Genomic DNA, 8,558 nt, shown 5'->3' with positions numbered 1-8,558 from the left:
TCACTAATTTTGCATTTCTATTTAACTAGAAACTCCCTTTCTTATGCTGATTATAAATGTCATGTTCGGAAACTTGCATCTAATGGTTTTGGTGCCTTTTCTGGAATACAAAATCATAATTATATGCCTTTTAAAATGTTAAAATTTCATAAATCCCAGAGTATTTATTATTTTCTTCGTGGGTCATGTATTCTTTATGTTTAATTTCACCAGAACTTTTAAATTTTTTGGACTCTTAATTGAGTGCTTTAGAACAATCCTAAGACTTTTTTTCTACACAAGACAAACTGTGTTCCCTCTTCTAAGATACGTAGCTTGAAACAATCTGAGGCTTTTATGGACTCACCACTTAGAGAACAGAATCTTGGTACCCTGTAGTTTCATAATGCATTCCTGTAATGCCCGAGGCTTATGTTCAATGAGAAGTGCTAAGCACCTCTTACATTACTGGGTAGTTTATCTGTACTGTACTTTGAAATTAAGTTAGGAATGTGATATGATCATGTAAATTCCCAGGCTGGTCATAAAGAATTGTGACAGCTAGTTGGAGAGGCACCGGCTTGATTTGTGGCAACCTTGTTGAGTTGCCTCGCTGGGATTATAAATAATAAACTCCCCAAACATAATGAAGTAGTAAATGACAATAGAAAATCTATAATGCATAAAAACATGCCTGTGATTTACTGATATTTAAGCCATCCCCACACCGCAAGGTTCAAAGATTGCTTAAAAACCACTTTCAAGGACCAAGAAGTGATTTCGTATAAGCTACTATGTGGAGGATGAGGACATTAACTAAATTCACATTCATGGTTTAATAATTACCCAGATGATGTGATTCTCATAGGATGGGGAGTTAATAGAGATGGATCAGCTCATTTCTAGTATAGGCTTTTAATTGCACCAACATTATTCTTTAAATAGTGCCTTTGTCTGTGGAAAATTACAGGTAAAGCAAACACCGTGGCCTTTAGTATGAGAACAAAAATCTCACGTCATCTTTCTTGAGTAAGCAGTTTATAAGCAATAGGAGAATGGCTAGTATCCACTTGTCAAGATGGCAGGTGACACAGAGTCTTCGAGAAAGAACACAATTTTAGCCTGGACAGGGATCACAAGAGGATTTTATAAAATAGAGGATTTTATGATATAGACACGATAGAGTGGAGGGAGATAGGAAATCTCATGAGAGAGTAAAAAAAATATTGAGAGACCAGCAATGAGAGAAAGAGACACAACTAGGATGAGATTTTTTTTTTTCAGAGTACCAATACAAAAGCTTTTTTAAAAGTCCTCAGTTCTTTACTCATTCCTAATCCTTTTTTTTTCTATTTATAAAATGCCTTGTCTTCACTTGCTTTTAGCTTAGCATTTGTGGTCCATAAATTTAACTTCCTTTGGCCATTCTCTAAACTCTTTATTTCAATGTTGTTTTGTTTTGCTTTTTTTTTTAGAAACTGGGACAACATCAACTTGTATTATGCCATCTCTCTCCAGGATCCCTGGATACTTTCAGAATACTGAGTTGTACTGAAAAAAATTCACACCAATCTGCTCTCCATGCTACTCAAAACCTTGGCCAACATGGAATAAAATCCTGATCTTGTCCAGATAACCCAGAAGAAAGTCCTTAACCAGCGTTTTATCCTATTCTCTACAATGTATTTTAAGAAAATTCTCACCAATATTCAGACCTCTCATCTCTCTGCTCCAACCCAGTCTCACCTGATGACATCAGCTGCAATTCACAGAGAAAATAAAACTACAGTTCAATGACTCTGTAACATCTTATTGAGAATTGTGTCTGTGCTTGGGACTCTGCTGCAACTAACTGAAACCAAATATCCAAATGTGTCGGGACTCATGTCCTATTGCATTTCCTTATCCACTTTTGGAATGGTGGAGTGATTAAGGGCTTCTCCTCCCTATCATTTTATTCTTTCTTGGATTAGATCACATTCTACCTTCTCCATGACTTGACATTGCCTCCTCCACAGTCCCCACATCTAGACGGGTTTCAATTTTAGTGGTGAGTGGTGTATTTTCATTACTATCATATAACCAATCTCTCTCTCTCTCTCTCTCTCTCTCTCTCTCTCTGTCTCTGTCTCTGTCTCTGTCTCTCTCTCTCTGTCTCACACACACACCCCCCCACAAATGCCTACTTCTACCCCAAGTTTCTCTCCTAATAACACCAAGTACTTTACTGCTCCCTCATAGCCATGCTTCTTGACAGAATTGTCTAAAATCTTCACAATTTCAACTTTTCTACTTTCCACACATTCTTGAAGTTAATGACTAGAAATCTGTTGAATACATATTTTAATGGGGGAAATTTTTTGCACCCTATATGTACTTTGTTGACACTGTGTATACCAGACAAAAATTATGTATATAATTTAAATCTACAAGACGATTTGGGGAATTAAATTATTATACATCAAGGTTGTCTTTGCATCTTTGCAGCCATATAAATGCTTACTACAATATGTAATGCTATCAGAAATGATTTTGAATAAAGCAACATGCAAGTTGTACATGTAATAGAAAACCTGAAACAATATACCAGCATGCAATACTGACAGGCATCAGACTCTTGGAATAGAAACTCTATTCTGGGCTTTCTTCAAAACTTAGCTCTGCCCACATAAGTGTCTGTGGGGCCAAAGACATGTACCTATTTGGAGACCCCCTTACCCTACCTTCCTTATAATGTCTTAGTTACCCAGGACTCCAAAAGTTCCTGCTTCAAGGGTTCTAGCCTCTTGCCCAAATTTGTCTTTTCAAGTGTGAATCACACCACTAGAAAGTGACCTAGATGCAGCTATTTTGGAAGCTATGATCAAGACTTGAACTTGCTGACTGGGTTAAGTGGAATGGGCAAAGGCTTCTGGGAGGCCCCCTGTGGAAGAGGTCAGTGCAGAGACCAGAGGAAGACAAGGCCCCCTCCATGCTGCTATGCTAAGGTGAGAAACTTCTAGGACCTGGCATTTCAATATTTGAATTTGAACTTGCAGCCATTGTTTAGATATATTTTTCAAGGTAGAAAGAAAAGCATATATACATTTATTGTCAGTAGGTTTGTTTGACTTATGCTTAGATATTTAGATATATGTTATATGAGCTTCCATGTGCACCTAAGGTACCAGCCTTACAAATGTTGTAAGCATATCCACTAGTATGTTACTAGTAATTTCATCCCTGTGAGAGTAAGCTTAATTATTTGTTTTTCTTCCTTATTTTCTTCCTTTTGTAACCTAAAAATAAAATTCGAAGCTCTTCAACTGACTGAACAGACCAGTCTTGGCCAAGAGGACAGCAGCATAACCTTAAAAACTGAGTCCTCAGCCAGGACAGGATGGGGGATCAGACACACCTCTGTATACCTCCTCCCTGGTTAACCATGATTGGCCTTCTTTCCCTGAGGGCTTAATGGAAACCAGCCCTTCCAAAAGTCTCTACCACTGATATAATTATCAACCAAGGGCCTGAGGCTTCTTCTCCTTTTTGACCTGATAAAATGCCATGGGCCACGAATTGGCTCTGGCCAGTCTATGAAGAATGTGCATTAAGGGATTTTGTGTCATCTCCTTCACCTGTTGACGTCAGAGGACCGAAAACTCCATCCTTGGATTAGGCTGATGCTAACACTGCCTTTTTAAAACATGGGTCTCATGAAGGTGCATGAAGCTCAATTGCACACGTGCATATTTCTCCTGTTATAAATTTTCATGACTCTTCCTATAGCTTACTAAAGATGTATATTTGGCCACTCTGCTCAGCGTAAATCCCTGTTCTTTTTGCCCCTCCTTCAAAGTGTCTGTTTCTGGCTTCTGGCCAGAGGCTGTGCTTCCCAGCCTGTCAGAATGGCCACTCTGAAGGCTGCAACCCTTTATGACAAATAAAAGCCTCCTTTCCAAATTAATGAACCCCATCGTTCTTCAGTTAGCACTTTGTTTTTTACTTTTTTCTTTCCTCCCTTCCTCCCTTCTTCTTTCCATCTCCTCTTTCCTTCTTTCTTCTATCATTACATTTCTAAATCACTATTTTCTGAATCTCTAGTTTTTAAAATTACATTTACAGTTAGAAAACAGCAAAATAAGTTTTAAAATATTATCCAGTAGTCAACAGATAAGATACAAAATACATTTTAAGATATGCATGCCAGTGAGACACTCTGTAAATATTTGGCGCCAGGAAATGTAGATAAGCCAGACTGGAAAATGCTTTTTTAAAAAAATACTAGACCACAGCTGGTAAGTGCTGGTATTGGGGAAAAGTAGCTCTGCAATGCATGGTGATTTTCCACTTTAAACCAAAAATACAAATCTCATAGCAACAAAGGACATGGGGAAAATGAATTAACATATATAAAAACATTGCTGTGACGGCAGATTAGAAAGCTTTTTCAAGGTTCCTTCCCAAATAAATTTGACTGACGGAGAAGCATAGACAATAGTAATGAGCATAAAAAAAGTAACAAGACCCCCAATTTTCGAGGTCAGGGATCTATTAATGCTAAGATGATACTAAAGGAATAGGAAATATAATAGCTTCAATTTACTTATCCTAACCCTGCATTTCATAGCATCTTATATTTTCTCTTTCAGCCAAATGGAATTCTCCACTAAAAGCATTCTAAGAAATTCACACAGGCATGAAGTTAGACATGAAAGGGTTTTCTATTTTCTTAAAAGTGCTGCCTTGCTCCTGATTAAGATCAGGGAGATGGAGTTGGAAGACAATGAACTGACTTTTAGCGGATGGCCACGAGGTAGCACAGGGGAAGGTCAATGAAGGAATGGACTCAGTCGCTGTGGATTGACCAAGACCTCGGCAAGGCCTCCTGGAAGAATGCCAGCTGACAATGCTGCATTTGTGCATTCTGGTTTTCCTGTCTTAGAACACAGAAATGGCTCACTGAGTTTCCTAGTTTTGAAGCTTTGTATATTTGAGTGCTGGTAAACTTTTACTAAATTTCCTTCCTTAGTCTGAGTTTGTTTTTTTTTTTTTTCTTTCCCAGTATCTCTGTCTAAAGCTCCGATACAATTCTATTCTTTCCTTGGTTAATATTTTCATTCAGTTTCCCAGTTTCTATAATTCTAAACTTCTTCACCTCATTGGGCAAATTTCTTCATTAGAAATAGGCGTCACATCTCTTTACGTTTTTCAGGCTTAAACCCAGTAAAATCGTGTAGATCTCCATTAACTAAGGTAGTTTTTTGAAGCCTGGGTATGTTTATGTACACAGGTCTCTGCCCAGAACACACCCTGTATCCTTTTTTCCTGGCTTAATGGCATCTTTCCCTTTAAGGACAGGCTCCCTTCTGACATCACATCCTCTGTGCACCTTCTCATGTCCCTCCTTCACCCACGTGCCCTTAGCCCCCTTGATGGTGCACTGTTGAATGGATTCTCTGTCTCCTGTTTAGAAAAGTTCCAGTTTTGTGTTACTAAGTGTACTGTACCATAGAAGGAGGATTGGTGGATATATTCCTCTTGTTGTCTTCCTTTGGTCTGATGAGACTCCTAGCAAAGGCCTAAAGACCCATATCAATATTCAGCATGCTGTAAATCAAAGTCAAGTATCAGAACTGGCAAACACCGTTAATTTTACAAAACAGAGATATTTCATAACACCTGTGCACATCTTCTTCATAGATGTATTCTATGGCATCTTGCCCTGTGTAGGGAGCTCTCTAAAGAGTGTGATAAATATCTGTGTAATGGGTGTGTGTGTATATGAATATGATCTGAGAGCAGGATGAAGAGGAACAATTCCCTCCAGCACTTAGCTTACTTTTTTAAAGGAAGAGTGCATTTATTTGATTAAGGATCCAAAACAATGTAAGGAAGGTACAGGCAGAGTCAATAGTCTCTGTTCCTGCTTTTCTCCCTAGCAATGCAGTGTCTTTCCTCTCCCGTGAAAGTCCCCATGTTTATTTGTTTCTCTGTGTGTGTTCTTGCATTGTCCTTTCATAAAAACAAAAGCAAATATGAGTACATGTTCTTATCACCCTTCATTTTTATCCCAAAAGTACTAATTTATATACACTATACTAAACCTTGCTGCTTTCACTTAATGTATCTTGTAATACTTCCTTTTTTTTTTTTTTTTCTTTTGAGATAGAGTTTCACCCTTGTTGCCCAGGCTAGAGTGCAATGGTGCAATCTTGACTCACCGCAGCCTCCACCTCCCGGGTTCAAGTGAGTCTCCTGCCTCAGCCTCCGAAGTGGCTGGGATTATATGTGCCCACCACCACGCCTGGCTAATTTTTTTGTATTTTTAGTAGAGATGGAGTTTCGCCATGTTGGCCAGGCTGGTCTCGAACTCCTGGCCTCGGGTGATCCACCCGCCTTGGCCTCCCAAAGAGATGGGATTACATGCTTGAATCACTGCGCCCGGCCAGTATCTCATAATGCTTTCTATAACAGTACATAGAGGAATGTCTTGCTTTTGATTTTATATTGCATTTAAGGTTGGTTTTTAACAGAGGCACAGTAAGAATTGACTGAGTGTAGAGGGACATTTGGGTAGATGATAATATTTTGTGATTATGAGCAATGCTACAATGAACATACCTGTACACACACATGCACAGGTGACTATGTAGGATAAGGCAACAGAAATGGGATTGTGGGGACAAATGAAAAATAAATTTTGACAGGTATCGTAAACCTGCCCTCCATGGGCTTACACCGTTTTGCATTCTAACCAGCTAGGTAGCAAAGTTCTTGTTTCTTCAGCATTGCCACCAAAAATCTGATAATGGAGAAAGGGTATCTCAGTATATTTTTAAGTTGCTTTTCTCTCCTCTAGAGAAAGGTGAATATATGTGTGTACTGTGTGTACTGGCAATTTGTAATTTGTGGGTGAGTAAGTGTGTATATACATGTTTGTCTTTATCCTGCTTTGTATTTTTAAAATTGTTTTCTAGTTCTTAGAAATCAAGGTGATAATCTCAGTTGTTGAACTTCAGGTCATCCTGAAGTTGAAAATATTTTGTATCAGATTTTTCTTTTTTTTCCCTGACATTATTTACGGTGATTTATTTTTTCATTTGTATTCACTGTTTTTATATCAAAAGAATTAAATGTATCAATTTAACAACTTCTATAGTTTGAATTAGTTTAAGAAAGATGTTCTTCAGATTTACAAGGGAATTAATATTGTTTTATTCTAATACTTATATGACTTCATATTTTACAGTGAAATTTTTATCTATTTGAAATTTTACTGGTGTATACTGCTAAGTTTCATCAATATAACTCTTCAGTTGTTCAAACCCAATTGCTAAAAAAAAAACTGTCATTCCCACTTCAATTTTAAAAGTTAAATTTATCATATATTGAAACTCCGTATTGATTTCAAAATATTTCTAGATTTTATATATTTTTTCATCTTATTATTTCTAGTTTTAATTGTTTTGAAGCATTATAATATAATATGCCTTATGATCTGTTCAGGATGGTTTCCTGCTGTAGTTCTTAAACAGACTTTCCTTGATTAATATATTCTGTATTTGTATAAATCCAACAACCCTTGTACATGAATATAAATGTATATAAATTTCAAATTTTTATTCATATTACTGGTTTTTATTTCATATATGTATGCATTTCAAAGGAAACATGTCTGATACTTTTATTGTGATGATGGTACATTTATAAATTAAATTATTGAGTGTGCTTAGTCCTCTAGAAAGCAGAATCCAAGATAAAGTAAGAATGTGTGACAATGTTTGGAGGCTTCTGACTGTGAAAGACTGGGCAAGCATGGGCAGGGAGAGCTTCAGCCCATAGTAGAGATGGAAAGAGAATTGAGTAGAAGAGCCACAGACTATGGTGCAACTGAGAGAGTCTCAGCCTGCTTGATGGGAGCTCATGGCGCAAAGGTGACCTACAGAGGGAAAAGCCAGCTGCCATGTTGTGAAAACACTCAAGCAGTCCCGAGGGAGCTCCAGTTTGCCAGGATCTGGAGCTTCTTCCAACAGTAAAATGAGTGAGGCATTTTGGCAGCAGAACCTCCAGACCCGTCAACCACCCGATGATAGCAGCCAGAGCCGCATTTTGACAGCAGCCTTAGGAGACTGAATCAGACTACTGAGGTAAGCCACACTCAAATTTCATACACACAGGAATAATAATTAATTCTTCTTTGGGCCTGTTGCATTTGGGGATAATTTATTACATGGTAATAGATAATTCAGTCACTGCCACCTTCCTCAGTCATTATCTGTGGACTGCCTGGGAAGAGTGTGGGATAGCTCTAACACTGCAGTGGATCCTGACCTTGCTGAGCTAGAGGATGTTAGCTTACTGCTTCCCAAAGGGGACTGGCACAATCTTTCTGCAAGGGAAGTGTGAGTGTATACTCTCATGATTGTCACAAAGAACACAGGACTCTTTCAGGCATTTATTCTTAGGTAAGTCTACCATACCTTCAGGATTTCATTTGTATTCATCTGTACTATTTTCTAGTTTCCCCCATAATCTCTTTAAAAATTTATTATTTCTGTTGGGTTTTTTAAATAATTTTTTTTACTATTGTAAGTGTT

At 37.8% G+C, this 8,558-nt stretch overlaps 1 long non-coding RNA gene across 1 annotated transcript; it reads left to right on the top strand.

Moving 5' to 3' along the window:
* The first annotated feature begins 1,454 nt into the window (after positions 1-1,454).
* Positions 1,455-7,577, top strand: LOC144330560 (uncharacterized). The gene is made up of 2 exons (XR_013396858.1): positions 1,455-2,966; positions 4,611-7,577. It is a non-coding gene; the product is annotated as an uncharacterized LOC144330560 (long non-coding RNA).
* Positions 7,578-8,558: the final 981 nt, after the last annotated feature.

Source organism: Macaca mulatta, chromosome 8 (genome assembly GCF_049350105.2).
Source record: "Macaca mulatta isolate MMU2019108-1 chromosome 8, T2T-MMU8v2.0, whole genome shotgun sequence".
Taxonomy (NCBI): Eukaryota; Metazoa; Chordata; class Mammalia; order Primates; family Cercopithecidae; genus Macaca; species Macaca mulatta.
The sequence above is the reverse complement of the archived record's forward strand: the minus strand, read 5'-3'. Positions and strand labels throughout refer to the sequence as shown.